At 35.6% G+C, this 18,651-nt stretch overlaps 1 long non-coding RNA gene across 1 annotated transcript in view; it reads right to left on the bottom strand.

Annotated features, from left to right (window-relative positions):
- Positions 1–18,651, bottom strand: part of LOC103096999 (uncharacterized) — a 426,622-nt gene that overhangs the window by 257,244 nt on the left and 150,727 nt on the right. The window contains exons 3-4 of the long non-coding RNA XR_008917887.1: positions 15,812–15,912; positions 4,365–4,512 (exon numbers count right to left, since the gene is read on the bottom strand). This is a non-coding gene — a long non-coding RNA (uncharacterized LOC103096999). The remainder of the gene's footprint in view (positions 1–4,364; positions 4,513–15,811; positions 15,913–18,651) is intronic.

Here is an 18,651-nt window from a genome sequence, read left to right as displayed (position 1 = left end):
AGTGAGAGAATGGAAATGAAAAATAAAGAAAAATGCTAAGAGGTACAGGGTGAAAATATAGAATCTTGGATGGAGTGCAAGGGAAGGAATCTTCTGGTTCTCTTGGAATGCGGAGGAAGAGAGACTTCTGGGTGCCAAACTGCCAGCCCTGGGGAGAAGATTGGGAACAGTGAGAGAGGTCGCAGCTTCTAGACGTTGGTCTCCTTGGATCCTGCTTGTGATTTCCCAGTGTAATCATACATTTGGTTCCTGGCCAGTTTGAGATATTCCTGCCAGCCCTTTCCTGATCTGAGGGACTTCTAGCTGTGATGCTTTGGAAGAGAGAAACCCAGCTTGACTGACCTCTTCCTACACCGGCTTAGCCTGAAAATTGGGGGATCAGGCCAATTTAACCACCAACCCTGATCCAGCCAACTTGCTCTGCTAGCTTTACCAAAAATGGATTTGGAGCGACCTAAGACTAGGGAAGCTAGACCAGGAAATTTGGGGGAACATAGAGCTGTCAGGCAGGTTGCTAGATAGCTTCCAAGCAAAAGAAGGGAGACTTGTGAAAGCCTCTTAGAGGTGGGTTAAGCTTAGTTTAATAACCTCAGGATCTCCTTGACCCTCCATCCTCACCCACTCCTTGTTGTTCTTACTTCATTAAACCTGGTTTTAAAGGTTATACATCAGTCAGATTGCGTTTTTGAGAGCTCCAGGCCTGAGGGTAGCCGCCTTGCCTTCAGAGGCTGAGAGGAACAGAGACAACAGACTTGATTTTACCAACCTGTTAAGTGACAAAAACCAAAAACCAGTTTCTTTCGGTATATATATATATATATATATATATATATATATATATATGTATATATTTATTTATTTATTTATATATGTATGTATGTATAATTTTGTTATCTGTATACATGCAATTTTCCTCCAATAGAATTATGGCAGGGACTGTTTTATTTTATGTTGTCTTCTCTGTGTACAGTGCTTAATAAATGCTTATTGAATTCATTCTCTGCCTATCATCTTCTATCTCTCTATCTGGAAGGGATGCTCCTCAATCAATAAGCACTTATTAAGCATAGAATATATCATATTTCTTAAATCTTGTATAATTCTGGCCAGCTGAACATTATTAAGCTTTAATAAGTCTCTAATTAGGGAGGCAGCTGGGTATCTCAGTGGATTGAGAGCCAGGCCTAGAGATGGGAGGTCCTAGGTTCAAATCTGGCCTCAGACACTTCCCAGCTGTGTGACCCTGGGCAAGTCACTTAACCCCCATTGCCTAGCCCTTACCACTCTTCTGCCTTGGAGCCAATACACAGTATTGTGACAGAAGGTAAGGGTTTAAAAAAAAAATATGTATATATATAGCTACTAGGAAATGTTTTACATAATTTCCTTTTTGTAGTAGATATCATATTGCTTGCCTTCTCAGTGGGTATCAGAAGGGATGGGAGGGAAGAAGAGAATTTAGAATTCAAAATTCAAAATTAAAAGTGTTAAACATAAATAGGGGACAATGGAGCTCGATGGATGGAGAACTAGGCCTACAAATGGGAGGTCCTGGATTAAAATCTGGCCTCTAACACTTCTTAGCTGTGTGATCCTGGGCAAGTTACTTAATCCCTAATGCCTAGCCCTTACCATTTTTCTGCCTTGGAACCAGTATATAGAATTGATTCTAAGATGTAAGGTAAGGGTTTTTAGTAAATAAATAAAACTTTTAAAGAATTCAGAAAGTTGTATATCATCTCTTTTTCTGTGGTTATAAATTATTTTTATACTTTGTGGGGATACAGTTGTATATTCATCTTACCTTAAACTTTCAAAAGTATTAAATTGGGTTTTTGCTGCACTTTTTTGGTTCACCTTCAAGAATTTTTCCCATACAATGCAAAGAGAGGAAAAATCATTAACTGAATCATCTATCTTTTGATAAGCTATATATATATATATATATGTGTGTGTGTGTGTGTGTGTGTATGTATATATATTATGTATACATACTTTGTATGTGTGTATATATATATATTAAGGGGCATATCATTTAAATGCTTTAAACTTCATTTTCTTCATATGCTAGATGCTAGGACTAGAAAAGATGATTTCTAAGATCTTTTCTAACTTTAAATCATAGTCATCTCATATCATAGTCATCCAGAGCATCTTCTTCATTTAAAATAAATTGGATCCAAGTTACAAATTATTGTCCATATTGAAAATTTCAAAATCTTGATGCTAATAATTCATTTATAATTATATATATACATATTTTACAAACACACAATACAATAAAACTACACAAAGTCTCTTGGGAAACCCTTTTCTGTGATTTTATTTGTATAGGGAGTTCCCAGTGAGGAACCTCCATTCCAGATAGATAGATGATAGAAAGACAGATAAAATATATATAGTTAATATCAATATATTCTAAAGTATATATGCACATGTATTCAAAATGAGTCATGACAATTATTTCCATCTGTTTATCCAATGATTATAATATTTCCCTATACTTTGAAAGTAGAAAGAATCATCCATTTTTACAAGATGGTCATTTGTATCATCTGTAAAAACAAAATAAACAAAAAAAAAAGGCTTCACATATCATTATAGGTTATTAAATGAGGGGAAAGCATAAAGCTTACCTTCATGAAATTTCTAAACTTTATAGCAAAATAACCTTCTTGAAGTTTATTAAATTCTAATCATTTTTCTTGAAGGATTAGAAGCAATTATCATTAAGGTTCAAGCATTTAACTGTGACTGCAGCAATAAATCTTATTAAAATAACTGAAACATACTCTTTTTTTTGCATGTGGCAACCTGTCTCTGAATCACAACCATCTGCACACAGTTATTGCCTGGTTCACACAGATGGTAGCAAAGCAACTCTAAAGCTATACCATTCTTTAATCATAAGTTCTAACTGTACTGAACCAACCAAAATCTGAGTCAGACCATTAGCATTTGAAAGACTATGTGATCACTGTAATTAACAAATACACTTAAGATTCCCCATATAAAGTGTTTTACTGGTTTCTGAATGAAATAACAACAACCAAAAAAACTACCATTTGCACTGGGCAACCCCTTGTTCTAATCTTTGACAGCCCATAAAAAATCATATGTTAACAATAGAATAGCAGGCTTCAAGTATAAAAAACGGCACAATTCCTTTACAGATTTAAAATGACAGAGGAAGGGAATAGAATAATTTATTCTTTCTAGCTCAAGGCATAAAATCATGAATGCTCTAGGTCAGTAACTGCAGGGCTACACTAAACCCCTGTCACTCCAAATCAGTTACAAAGTGAGCATCTCTACTCTCTGGTTCCTCTTCAGGGGAATATTTGTGTATACATGTTTTCCCAATAATGCTTATCAAACTCAGATCCTTTAACAGAGGGGACCCTTGAGAAAGGCCCTAAATCAAGTAGTTGGCTATTGTTCTCCCAGGTAAAATAGCGCTGGCTTTCTAGAACCGCCCATGAAAGAACAAGAAGGGAAGTGAGAGGGTAAGTAGTGGTGGCTGTTTGTTTATTTGCTGTAATTTCTTTTTTTAGTAGAAATGAGTCTGCTATTATAACTGATAGCTTTGGAGTCCTGTGTGTTTTTCCTCTTTGTTTCAGAGTGGATTTTTTATCATTATTATTATTATTATTTTGTCAAAGAAGAAAAGTTTTTTTTAAACTCAAAGGACCTCACTCCGTTAGAAGCCAGATGCCTACGAAGCTCAGAATTGCCATTAACACAGTGCTAAATTCAAATTAAGAGGTATTTTCTGCTGAATTACATTTTTAAAAAGATAATCATCATATATTACATACACTTAGGAACCAAATGACTTCGTTTACATCTGAAACAGAATAAGAGCTGAAAATAGTTCATGAAGTTCTAATTCACTGCCTTGGATGTTTTTTAGATTGCTCCATCCAAAAGGTTTTTAAAAATAACTACCATTGGCAGTTCTAATGTTCTGTAGCTGAATCCCCAAATATTTGCAATAGGTCATATGATTGCCATAGGAGGGTCTTAACAATTGACTATAATAGTTTTAACGGGAAATGATAGGCTGGCTTGACATTTAAATGGATAATTTTGTCTATTAAATCTTTAAAAAAATCTTGATTAACTTCAGAAATGTTTCTCACTTTACCCAAAGAAAGGCTCGTTATGAAAATTTTTACTGAGTTATATACAATATGCTCATCTGTGTGCCCTGGACTTGTTTATACTTTATATTCAAAGCTGTGTGTTTATTTCTCCACTCTAGTTCAGCTCTAAAAACCAAAAATATGAAACAGATGTGGTGACTTTCTGAGCAGTGCAAAGCATAATAGTACTTCTTTGAATTGCTTAGGCTAAGCAGTTACCTCCCTGAGGCACATCTGAACTATTTGAGATTCTTTGCAGCCAAGTACACAGCTTGCTACCTGTCAGGGAACAGAATTGGCAAGCAACAGCTGGTGGAAGTCAATAGATGCTCCAATCCTGTTTCTCCCAGCAGAGGCCCATGGAAAACTGCAAGAATAAAGAGCAAGCATCAGCTCAATGAATGCCGTGTCTTATTGTAAAAGTTGCTGATTTATCTGGCCAGGTATTTCAAGGCTTAAGAAAACACACATAGATAAGCATGTATGCCCATGTATACATGCATGCACACACACAACCACCCAGACTCTGACTGTCTTGTCTACATTTCTTTTTAATTAATTCATTTTTTATTCAGACCTTTCCTCCTCTCCCCACATCACTGAAGGCAAAATCTAGCATAAGATCATAGATTATAAATTATGTCTTTTGTGTTTCCATTTCTCAGTTCATTCTCTGGAGGTAAACATTCACAAGTTATTCTTCAAATGTTAAATCTGTGACTGTGTATAATATTCTCCTGATTCTACTCATTTCACTCTTCATTAGCTCATATAGTTCTTTCCAAGTTTTTTTTTTTATCGAAGTCTCATCATTTCTTATGGTGTACAGTATTCTGTCTCAATAATATACCACAATTTATTTTGTGGTATATTTGACCATGGTTAACCCTTTAGCCACCCCAACGGATGGACATCCTCTTGATTTTCAGTTCTTTGCCACCACAAAGAGAGCTGCTCTAAATACTTTGGAATATATAGGTCCAATCTGACAGTGTGAGTTGGTACCTCAGAATTGTTTTGGTTTTCATTTCCCTAATCAGTAGTGACTTAGAGCATTTTTTCATACAACTACATATGGCTTTGATTTCTTTATCTAAAAACACTCTGTTCGTATCTTTTACCCATTTACCATTTGGGGGATGGTTATTCGTCCCATAATTTGAGAAAGTTCTCTATATATTTTAGATATGAGACCTCAATCAGATTTAATACAAAAACAACAAGGCAACAATCTTGGGCAAAAGTAACTCTTCCCACTCATTTGTCTGAGTATTAATCCAGCAATCATATGTGTCAAAAAATCTATTTATATGGATGTTTTATCTCGAGAAATAGGGATGGGAATAGAACCTTTGATTTCATTAGCAGAGGGAACTCCCTGAAACTTAGAGCAAATAATAATAATGATGGTGATGATGACAAAAAGAAATTACAAAATTTGCTCTAATTGTACTGTAAGTTCAATAGCATTTTTAAAGGATTTAAGAAAAAGAAATTGCTCTGGTCTAAAATCTATGAGTCCTAAAAGTGTCGGAATATATGTTCTCCATGAATTTCTTTAATTAAAAAACATCTAGAGTGGATAAAGCAAAATGAAGAAAATGATCCCCTATTAGGTCTATTACTGGTTATCATGGAATACTAATGAGGTCAAGGTTACATCTTTTGTCCAAGGTCTAACCCAAATACTTAGTTCTGTTACATGACCAGACATCACTGCCAATCCAAATGAGCTACTCTGAAGGAATGTGGTTATCCAAAGATGTTCTGTCCTCCAGCTGGAAGTGAATTCTCCTTCCACTGTACTTTTTATACTTGATACTTCTCATAGTTTTTGATATTCTGCCTTGCATTATAGCTATTCTAGGGCAAGGTTGATTTCTCCTTGTAATATGTGATCTCCTTGAAGGAAGCATCATATCTTATTCCTATCAGTTTCCTCTCCAGGATCCAGCATGGTACCTTGTACACACTAGCTTTTTTATTGTGTTGTTTTTCAGTTGTGTCCAATTCTTCACCACCCTCTTTGGGGTTTTCTTGGCAAAGATACTAATGTGGTTTGACATTGTCTTCTCCAGCTTCTTTTATAGATGTGGAAACTGAGGCAAACAGGGTTAAGTGACTTAAGGCCCAGCCCCTCACCTTAGACAATGCAGAACTTTGTTTAAATGGACACTGAATGGAGGACAATCAACCATGGAGAGCAATGACTACAACTTTAAGTGGGACTTTCCTCACTTCCTTGGAGAGATGATAATTGTCGTTGTTTCTGCTGTTGTTGTTTAGTTATTTTTCAACTGTGTTTGACTCTTAATGACCCCATTTGGGGCTTTCTTGGCAAAGATATGGGAGTGGTTTGTCATTTCCTTCTCCAGCTCATTTTATAGAAGAGGAACTGAGGTAAATAGGATTAGGCAACTAACCCAGAGTCACACAGCTAGTAAGTGTCTGAAGCTGGAATTGAACTCAGTAATATCAGTCTTTCTGATTTCTAGACCAGTTCCCTATCCACTGCACCATATATGTACTCAAAAGGTTTTGTTCAGAAAAAAATTGTAAAAAGGGATGATGCCACATCACTGAAAGGAAAGTACAACAGCAATTAACTTTTTAACTATGCCTATCATTCCCTAAGTCTAAGTAACTCCCAAAATAGGACATTCCTTCTAAAAATGCTCATTGTTACCAATTGTGAAAAATATAATCTTAGAGCTTTGCATAGGGTACACACTAATATAGATGATGGGATTTGAGCTCACTATCCACTGTATCATTCTGTCTCTCAGTCAGAATAGAAGTAAAATAATCCAAATGATACTATGATCATTCTTAAATATATATCCATATCCATAGACATGTAATTAATGCTCTTTATACATACAGAAGACTCCTCTACAAATATCAGATTATTTTCCTTCAGAGAAGTTTGGTAATATAAGATAATTAAAGGGGCAAGACCAATATTAGAGATATACACGGAACAGACATTTTTAATTATAATAGCAGTAGATAATTTTATATAATACTTATTATATAGCAACACTGTGCTAGGTACTTCACAATTATTATCTTAGCTAATTTTCAAAATAGGCCTGAGAGGTAGGTGCTATTATTATCCCTATTTTATAGATAAGTAAATTGAAACAAAGGTTAAATGTCTTGCCCAAGGTCCCACATCTATTACATGTTTAAAGCTGGATTTGAACAAGTTTCTCTGACTAAGCTAGACCCTCTCTATCTACTGCACCACCTACCTGTCCAATTATAAATCAATCTTAACATTCAAAACTTTAAATGTGCTATTTGACTCCTATAATTTGGGTCTACCAAACTCAGAATCACTTTTATACAGATTATAAACTCTTTTATAACCTAAAAAGGGCTTTGGGGGGGGAACTTTTGAAATGAATATTATTTCATGTCATGTTTCCCACCTTCAGAATAGTTTCTAAAACATGACACATCATGAAATGATTTATAAAAATATGCAGCAATAAAAATCTAAACATCTAGCACTACTAAGAAGAGAAACAAAGATACACACTAACTAAACAGAGCTTGTGAGGAAGAGTGTGTCTGGGAAAATTAGTTGCTTTCTATCTCATTCGAAAAGTTCAATCTGAGGAAGAAAGCCATCAAGGGACAATTTAACAAATCTGAAGAGACAAGAGGTAACCTGATGGCTTCAGCACCGTCTCAAGTTCTGTGATAGTCCATGGAGTAAGGTTGACAATCCCAAAGACAGTCCTAACAAGACTCAGAAGGTAGAAAATGTTCCCATTAACTTTAATTGACTTCTTTAGAGTATAAGCAATTCGAAATAAAGGCAGCTTCAAATGAGTTCAACAAGTTTACTCTCTTTTTGGTCTTAGTTGGGGAAGTATTCATTATATTTTCTATAAGCAAAGAAAATTAAAAGGAGAAATTTAAGGGAAGGTGGTAATCTTATTTCCCCCACTATTTTAGCAACTTTCCTGCAGTGTATGGGGTATACAGAGACTCTCATCTCTGGTATGAGGACTTGACATTCTCTTTCAGGGCTGCCCATACACCTTTGGTGTCTACCTGGCACTCAATTCTCACCTGTGGTTCCAAGAAGCTGTAGCATGTTCAGTGGCCACATCCAGGTAAAACTATTTCAGTAGATGGAGTAAGCCTGGTCATGAGTAGTCAAGAGATCTCATATCTGCTAGTTTTAGGAGGGATGTCTACCCCAAGGATGTGAAGACTTCCCTTGGCAGCATGGGCAGATGAGAACAATTTGTTTCAATCACCATGAAAGCAGTGGAAGCAGGCACAATGGAATGCTTAGAATTTGGTCAGTCATCAAAGAAGTCAACGTCATCCTGACTTTTGTCTTGCCACTAGAATTCAAAAACTCTGTAAAGAGTGAAGATGATGACTTGTGTAACTGTCTCACTTAAATCAATCCACATACAAGTCAAGACCTCAGCCCTGTGATGCCAGCTCTTCAAAAATTTAGTACAAACAGCAGCCTTACTATCACATTCTATGGATTTGGAATAGATTGTGCGTAGATATGGATGTAGGATAATACAAAGCAATGAAGAAATGACTCCTGCCTATAGAGCTCTATCTAGTAGAAGACAATATGTCATTAATGTAGACCTTATAGTGCACAGTTTGAGGTAGTCTCAGAAGGTATTTAATATCTGGGGTGATTCAGCAACATAGTCACAGACATGGGACACTCTTTGGGGAGCACTCAAAACAGACTTACTGCTGATGTCCTGCATGGCAAGGGCAATATTCCTGGTAGGATACACAGGTGGGAAACTTTCAGACCCCTTGGGCCATTGAAGCTAGGCTGCTTGATTGCTCCATGACTCCCAAAATGAACAAAACCAATCTTAAAAAGGCTACCAAAGTTGTAGTGCTATCCTTCCATGCAGTGTTGACCCAGGTCAAAATGTTACTGCATTATCATTCTATGAAACATCCTATAACTTTGTATGACACATATTATCCTTCTCACCTTAAAGGTTTTGATGCACTGTTCTTAAACCACATTCTTTTAAATCCTTGAATTACTACTAACAATGAAAAGATAGTAACTTTATACTACTTCAGACAGACAGAAAAAATGTCAGTTTCTGGGAATCAGACTTATTTTATTTAGAATTTTTAAAGAAACTATAATATGCAGAGAAGGTCTTAGACTAATATTTTCTCCTTTAATTTTTATTGATTTAAATATATTCGCTATTGACTTAATTCTGTATATGTTGTATATTCCAAGGAGATTGTTGTTATCATTATGTCCTTAATGCCTTGTACATGGTGGATCCTTGATAAACTTTTGTTAAATTAGATTATTGTTCATAATAATAGCTAATAATTCTATAACACTTTGAGGTTTCCAAAGTGAAATATATATGTAGATATATATGCACACTAGATATAATTTCACTTGATTCTAACAACAACACTATGACATAGGTACTATTATTCCCACTGTAGAGATGAGGAAACCAAATACTAAGGATGGCCTCTTTGCCTTCTTAAAGAGAAACTATCCCAGTATCACTTAAAATAAATATCATTATCATCAAGCAGATATGCTTTACCACACTATGTTAGGTATACTCCATTCTTGAACAACTATATTTTTGCTGTGATATATATACTTTGTTCCCACATCCTATATTCCTAATGGAATGTAAATTCCTTGAAAATAGGAACAATGTTTGCATGTGCAAATATACATACTTTTTAAATTCTTTTTATTGTTAGTATTCTTTTCATTTTGAGTTCATAATTCTCTCTCTCATGTTCTCTTCCTCTGTTCCCATCTATGAAGAAGGCAAGCAATATGATACTCTATCCACTATAATAATCTGGTTGCCTATTATTGTTAAATTGTTTTAAGAAATTAGACTGCTGATGTCTCTACACCTTGATTCATCTATTCTAAAGCTCGAAAAAGAGAGTAGGATCAAAGTCAATCATTTAAAATTTCTGGAGAAATTCAACCCTTTCTCCTAAGCAGAGAAGACTCTATTTTTTTAAATAAATCAATTTTGGTCAAACTTCATGGATCAGCAAGCTGGGCAATGGGAGCCCATTTCTCAAAGCATGCATGGTCCCCCACTCCATTTATATAAAATAATATTAATCTATTACCAAGTGGATTGTTACTTCTTTCTAAAAAGGATTATTCTTTACATATATCATGAACAAACTGAACAACTAAAAACAACTCCTACCCATTTTGTATCTCATTTGAAAATTTTCCCATGATGCAGACTCTCCCTCTACTTCCAAAAAAATATATATCAGACATGGTGTTGTGCCAGTTTTAAATGAGATGCAGCATGATCTGTCTGAGTTATCAATGACACTGTCTAAGTCTGCATCCATCTTTGTGCTAGAATATTTCCCATCGAATGGACTGGCTAAGTTTTCCTCACACAGGGTATGAAAAAGCCTGCAGGCATAAAGTGATAAGGTGCCTGAATAATTTATCTTAAAACTTTAAAGGCATCCATAGTATCACCTATGCTTTATAGGCTTTGAATGGATCAGTGTCAAGTACTAGAAATTGGAGCGCAGTGATCCTACAAGCAGAAATGTCCCCAAGTGAAAAATGTCACGTGAGGCCTTTGGCCTTGGAGAAAGTAACCCATGACTGGTTTATTATGGGAATTATATGTTACACTTTCTAATAAATCTTACAAATGTGTTCAATGAAGAAAAGGGTTTGCTTTCTATTAATTCATGGAAGTCTTCTATGACTGTAAGGCAAACTAATGGGAAAGGGTCTGCAAATTCAACTCTATTATGTAAGCATTTTAAGAACATTTTTCTCTTGGCAATAGAAGCAATAGCACCTCTAGTTTACATTTTATGTCCTTCTGTGGAATGTATTCTAGCAGTAAAAATGACTCGGGGTATTTTGTGACACAGAAATGCAGTAATTCAAACATAATCCATTCCCTAGGAAAACCCAATTTCTCTAAATTTGAGATACACTGCTGGGATATCTCCCAACTAAATTTGAATTTAAGAGCAAATTCATCCCTTTCTACATATTTGAATCATTTGCTAACCAACTCTAAATGACGAGAGAGCACAGTTCTCATGTAATCTCACACAGTCCTGGAAATTTTGGTAAACCTGTTATATCGTGGAACCGAGGAGATCTCTTATTTAGATTAGCCATCACAACATCTTCAACTTAATTCCTTGGAAAATACTTTTATTGGAAACAGCATCACCTCTACTTGTCAGCAAGAATTTATTAAAACTTTCTGGGAAGGAGTCTTACACTGACGTTATTGTATACTGTATCTAAGAAACCATTGGAGAAAATTGAAGACTTGTTGCCCCTTTTAAGGAAGAGGAATTCAGTTTTCTGGGATCCTGATGGTAAATTATTTCCTTCACTTCACTAAGTGTCCTGAAAAAGTTGTTTCTTCCTGAATTAAGCCATTCATTTCCTTCTCAAGATCAATTCTTAAATATTTCTAAATAATTATTATTTCCCCATTTTAAAATTCTTTAATGTCTAAGTATTCACAAATCTGAGAATATATATGATGCTTTGAAATTTGCAATGCACTTCATATTTGTTATCATATTATGCAAATAGTTCAATAATAAGAGGAATTGCCTTCTTCACATAATAGGGCCTAAGCAATTTGCATCTGACAGTTATAAAATGTAAGTAATGAGATGTTGTGTGGATCAAGGAAATGATAGATTTTTGAGTCAAAAAACACATGGTCAAGACCTTTTGTTCAATCATTGTTCAGTCGTATCCAACTCTTCATAACACTGATTTAGGGAGTGGATTTTGGAGTGGCTTTTCATTCCTACTCCAGTTCATTTTACAGATGAGGAAACTGAGGCAAATAGGACAAAGTGACTTGCCCAGGACCACACATCTAATATGTGTCTGAGGCTGGATTTGAATTCAGGAAGATAAGTCTTCCTGACTCCTGGCTCTGTACTCTATCCTCTGAGCCACCCAACTGCTTGTTCAAATCCTAGCTCTGTCAATTACTATTTGTATAACCTTGGGTGAGCTTTGACTTCACTTTCCTCAAGCACAAAATGAAACATTTGGATTCATTGATCTCTAAGTTTCCTTCTATCTCTAATCCTATAATCTTATGTGCACAAATTGACAAACCTTTGATTTTATTGATGTAAGGTGTCCCTCCAATGGTATCTATTATCACAAACTATCTGTGTCTTCCATACCAGGTGTCTCATCTATTATATGCCATAAATTTCTATTTTCCATAGGGGGCCAACCCACCATTTAAGAGACTTTGTCCAGATGTCTTGACATCATATGACTAGCAATGGAGTGTTGCTCCATTGGCTAATTCTCTTGAAACATGACCATACCACTATCTTTTCTGCTCATACATTTTTTTTTTGCCTATCATTTCTGATGAGCAATTCTTGATTGGTAATATGCTGCAAGCTATTTATACCCACTATGAACTTCTCCTTAAATATAACCTCCACTACCCCTCACTCAGCTGTCTCATCTTGGCATGGAAGCAAACCAGAATTCTCACAGATTATGTCAGTGTAGTGCAATCTAAATAAAATTCTACCAAGATAGAAAGACTTTCAGTATTAACATGGTGATAGACTATTGTATATTTAAGTAATCCAAGACCCAAATCCAGTTAAGTTCAAAGATGCTGAGTACTACAGGGTTTGCTATCACATACACAATTTGAGAGCACATAACAACTTATAATGACTATCTGTCTACTAAGGCACATACAGACTGAAATCTATCATGGAGGGAAAATTCACATATTCACATATTTTGAAGTGTGAAATTACAAATTCAATTTGCAGAGAATATGCACAAATTAGCCTTTCTTTATGTGTTCATATGTTGCTGGGAAGATTAAATAAATATAATTTTTCCATCAAGTATTATAAATGTACTGAGGGAATATAATATTTCTTTAAAATGCAATAGTTATAAAATCTGAATTTGAGGGATAGAAAAGTCCTTAGAGATCATCTAACCCTTTCACAAGGTCTTGATTCTTTATAAAGAAATAGATCATCATATAAACAAAATGATTATCTGATAATTCATTTATATATCTATGTATAACATATAATTCTAGATTTCTGTGTAACAGATGTACTTAAAGTGGGGAACACCTGTAACAACAGCAGCAATAATAATGAATGTGTGCTCTATAATCCTGAGGCATTGCAATTCCCTATACACTCACTTAAGGAAATGCATGGAGGGAAGTGGTGAATAAGAGAGAACTTTATGGATTTTTGACACATTTCTAATGTATTGACTTTACAAGAAAAATATCCATCTTAGTAATTATCTCACTCCATCTTTGCAGATGGTGAAGAATTTTAAGGGAAATGCAGAAAAGTACACTGATTGGTTCCTACCTTCCATAGCCATGACCCATTTCCTGAAACCTTGTTGATGGACTTTATCATGGACTATTTCCCATCAGTAGTTAGAAATTTCCTTTCGGAACCCTCCAATGTGTTTCGGAATCTTAAGATGAATTATTAATGTAATTGCACTCAAAGACCTTTGTGATAAACACATATTTTATAAGTAATAAGTAATGAGTAATATAAAATGAATACCAATGCAATAGAGACTTCTGGGAAAGAGCCTCTGGTTAGAATGCCAAGGATTGAATTAGTTAAGTTAGGTTAATATATACAAATCTCCATTTTATCAGTTAGTTTAAAGGTACATTTACTGAGATACTTAGTTTAGTTCTCCCATTGGAAAATGAAAATTGTGGGTTGTGCAGTAGAATGTATCAAGGATATCATCTTACCAACAGGAAGCCACAAATAGAGAATGATAAAGCTATTCATCAAATTTATTTTTTGCAGTTATTGAACTATGCATTCAAGGACTCCAATAGAATATTGTACTTTTTTCCCAAGCTGTTTTCCCTTCCTTTTTATGTCCTGTCTTTTCATATTCTGTAGCAATTAGTTAGGAATTGTATTCTTGTTACCTAAATGTAAATTAATAATAAAGTAGCTATGATAATAACCCAGTACATCATACATTTTTAGATCCTTTTCGTTTTCCAGCAATCACAACTTCATATCTGCCTGATTTTTATGTTTTTAACTCCTCTTCATGATAGTTTACTTTCAAATTCTAATTTACAATAATAATTGTGATGATGCTGATGATTGTGATAGTGATGGTAATGAAGTTATTTACAAAGACCTGTTCTGTAAGAGCTTTATATAATGAAAGAGATGTTCATGAAAAATAAACTACTTTTCTTTAATACCCTGATAAAAATTGAAAGACCCCCACAAATATCCTGTCTTATGAAAGTTCCCAAAAGAAATCTCCCATTTCTACTTGAGTAAAAGTTCCTTAACTTTTCAATTTAAACTACTTGAAAGCAAAGTGAGAGTAATATGCTGTTCAGTATCATTTTTAAAAAATCAGGAACCCCAAAGACCCAAATGGATGTCTTATGCTCAGTCTGCTAATGTTAGCCTAAAAGACCCAAGCCACAAGGACTGGCTCCCTATCACATTTTGCAAGAAATTCTAGGGACATCATTTAGGGTGTTTATTAATAAAACAGCAAAGTATGGAAAATTATTTCCAATAAAGACTATCTTAGCAATATCCCTGATGGGAGAGAGGAAGAAACTAATCAGGAACTTTGTATTCTGCAGGCATAAACTCTCAGGAGGGATTCTTATGAATTCAAATGCAGCAAAACAATAGTCTTATGTAATAATCCATTTGACTTCTTTTTTGCTAACCTGACAACCATCTCTATAAGACTGGCCACCTTTAAACAGAACCATTAGTGATCACTATAGACATATGATCTCCTGTCCTTTCACACACACACACACACACAAATCTATCCTCCAAACAGTTGCCAAAATAAACTTCCAAAAACCTAGGTATGGCCATGCTATTCCCATCCTCCTTTAGTAACTCTCTCTATATATATGTTATATATACATACATATATAAACTTTTTTAACTTGACATTTAAAACCTTCCACAATCTTGCTCTAGCATACCCTTCCAGTCATTTAACACTGGTTTCCTTTCATGAGCCCTGCTTTTCAGCCAAAATGACTAGCTATTTTACCTCTTATATCTTTGCCTTTACCCAGGCTGTCGTCCATGCCCAGAATGTGCTACCTCTTCAACTCCTCCTAGATTTCTTGTCTTCCTTTCCTTCAGGCTTCAGCTCAGGGATCACTTTCTGCATAAAGTCTTTTCTGGTCCCCCCAGTTGTTAAATAATCCACCTCTTTGAAAGCATTTTGCATTTTCTTACCTATTTTAATGTTGAACCATCAGTAGCAAACAAGAAGGGACCCTGTTACATTTTCCCTAGTACCAGATGCAGTGCTTTGTACACAGAATGTAAAAAAAAAAAAGCTTTTGAATGATTGGCATGAACAATATGAAGAGTATCAAAATGATTGCTTTTTAGTCAACCCATTTTAGAACCTGTGTTGCTGTATTCAACCAAAAAGTTCATCATCTGGTTTCTAACCCTGTGCTAATGAACCTCTTTGAACTTTTCTTGACTGGTCCTCTGAAAAGACATTCAGGCTGTCATCAGACCCATAATTCATACATTACAAGTAAATAATGTCTGAAGCAGGGGGGGAGTCAACTTACCTTACTTATTGATTCCCTCTCTTATAATTTAAGCTGTACACATTTGTCTTCACAGTTCACATATTCCAAGATTTTTTTCATTTGAGTTTATTATCCAATACCTATAGGATGGATGATTTAAAAAAAAAAACCCTTCAATTTTTTGTTTTTAAATAAAACATACAATTTGATTCAATAAATATCTTTAAATATTTACTATGTAAAGGCACTTAATACTCTGGATGATTTTCAATTATATCTGAACTTCCTCTGACTAAGTTTTTAAAAAAGTATGTAGCATTGGTCCATTGAAGAAAACTGGAATAAATAAATACTCTAGTGTAGTAATATCACAACTTAGATTAGTTTTGATTGCATTGTATGGGAAGAAATAAGCCCTTAAAATAATGTTTCTTCTATGCTTTGAGATTGAGATAAACTTGAAATATTTCCACACACATAAAGGGAAGCATATCCAAACATTTCAAGAAAATCTAGATCTTTAACCAACAAAAGGAAAGTGACCCTCAATTATAATACAAAATTGTGACTTCTTTTGAAAGAAAACCTCCTCTTCTCTCCAATCTTTACCTCAATTACAACCAGCATTATGCCCATGATAAGATTCTTTATTCTAGTCTCTAATGAAGAGGTGACCAATCTCCTTGCCAGGACTAACCTCATTTATACTGTTTCTTAATCCCATTGCCTTCAATTTTTCTCCACCAAAATGTCCCTACTGTCTCCTCACTGTCCACTCTTTTAGATCCTCAATCTCTAATTACTGGTCCCTTCCCTGATGCCCACAAATGTGGCAGTCTTCTCCTTTAAAAAAGAAAAAAAAAATCACAAGATCCTAACATGCCCTCGAACTATGTTCTCATTTTTCTCTCCTCCCTTTCTCATCCAAAGTCCTTGGGGGGAAAAATTCCCTAAAAACACTGTCTATACTTTATATCTTCGAAACCATCTGCAATAAGAATTCTGATTTCACCATTCAGCTAAAACTGTTACCAGATCCAAATTAACATTGTTAATTACCAGAGACTATTAACCAACCTTCCCAGATACAATATTTGGGTTTGGGGACACTGTTAACTTGAGGTTCTCGACCCACTTGTCTGAAAGTTCCTTTTCATTTTTTATCCCTGGATATAGTAAGATCCTTAACTGCTGGTATATACCCAAGGCTCCATTGGAGTTGGTTAGCATACTTCTAGATAGAGAAGTGGTGATTACAAAGAGTCAACACTATTCCATTAAGAATAGCTCCAACCAGACTAACCACATTTCCCTTTTTTTTATGTCTTCCATCATTTTTAGACAAGATATCTCAACTAGTAGATAAGGGTAACATTCTAGATGTCATTTACCTAGATTTTAGTGAAGCTTTTGATTAAGTATTACACAGTACTCTCATGGAAAAGATAGACACATATGCACAATTATAACACAATCAAATTGATTCCTCTGGACTGGATAACAAGATTCAAAGAGTAATTGTTAACAACAAGGTAGTAGTCCTTCAGTGGGGTACTTTAGAGATCTGACCCTCTAACTTTTGACACTTTTATCAATGACTTAGATAAGGGCATAGATGGTCACCAAAGATGCAGGTCACACAAAGCTGGGAAGACTAGCTGCATTCTGAATAATAGAGTAAGTTAAAGCAATATCCTAAATCTAATAAGCTGGAATTCAATAGAGATAAATCTAAAGACTTGCACTCATGTACAAAATAATCAGCTTCACAAATATAAGATGAGAGAAGGCATAGAAAGCCAATTATTCTTTAAGAAAAAACAAATCTGGAGGTTTTAGTGGACTTCAAGCTCAATTTAATGTACTACCATGATATGGTAGTCAAAAACTTAATGTGATCTTGGGTTGCATTAAAAGGGGCCTAGTTTCCAGGAATAGGGAGGTAACAATTCATTCTACTATACTCTGACTTCATCAGACCTCATCTGTACTATTGTGTTCAATTCTGTACTCAGTAAGGGAAAAAGACAAACAGGAATAAATGACTTATACTGGGTCACTAGTAAGTTTCAGAGGCCAGATTAGAACTCAGGAACTCCAGGCCAGGCATTCTATTCCTTGCACTTCCTCATTGCACATCCCTGTTGAAAATTCTTCTGGGGGACTTCCAGGTAAACATGGCTGCAATCTAGATGCAAATCACTTCCTCTCTCCGGCACCGAATGAAATAGACTACCTCAAAAGAGTATAAAAATCATCCTTAGAAGAACGTAGGGACTCTCCAGTATGCCAGAATAATGAAGGTACGTGGAGAGTGAACATTTACACACTATAAGAAGGAGGAAAAGCTTGCACAAAAATGTGAACTGAGCTGCCCTCCCCCCCACCTCCCCCACGGAACCAGAGTAGGGGCACAGAGTGCTCACCAGGGACAGCGAGTGAGTGAGGAACTTCTCTCTCTGGGGGGCAGGGGGAGCACACCAGGGTCCTTAGGAACTAAGGAGTACTGCTAGGGAAATACCTCTCAGGGTGGTTTCACTGGAGAACCCTGCGTACTGGAAAGCACACATTCCGTGGGGACCCTTGCAAAATGCGAACAGTGTGGAGTCTCAAGAAACTGTAGAAACTGCCTGAGGCCAAAGCTCCGCTCCTCCATGTAGTGAGGGAGGAGGGAGCCAGGGTCCTTGGAAGACTTCCAGAGATCTACCCCTCAGAGCGGTTTTACAGGAGATTCCTGCACACCAGAAAGAAGAGCATGGGGGCAGGCACACTAACAAACCGTGGAGGCTAGGAAGAACTAGTCTGAGGCAACTTAAATCCACAGAAAACCCGCCCATATCACCCAGACCTCTGACCAAAAAGGAAAGGGAAAACCACCG

The sequence above is a fragment of the Monodelphis domestica genome, chromosome 3 (assembly GCF_027887165.1).
Source record: "Monodelphis domestica isolate mMonDom1 chromosome 3, mMonDom1.pri, whole genome shotgun sequence".
NCBI classification, from domain to species: Eukaryota; Metazoa; Chordata; class Mammalia; order Didelphimorphia; family Didelphidae; genus Monodelphis; species Monodelphis domestica.
This window is presented reverse-complemented; position numbering and strand designations above follow the sequence as displayed.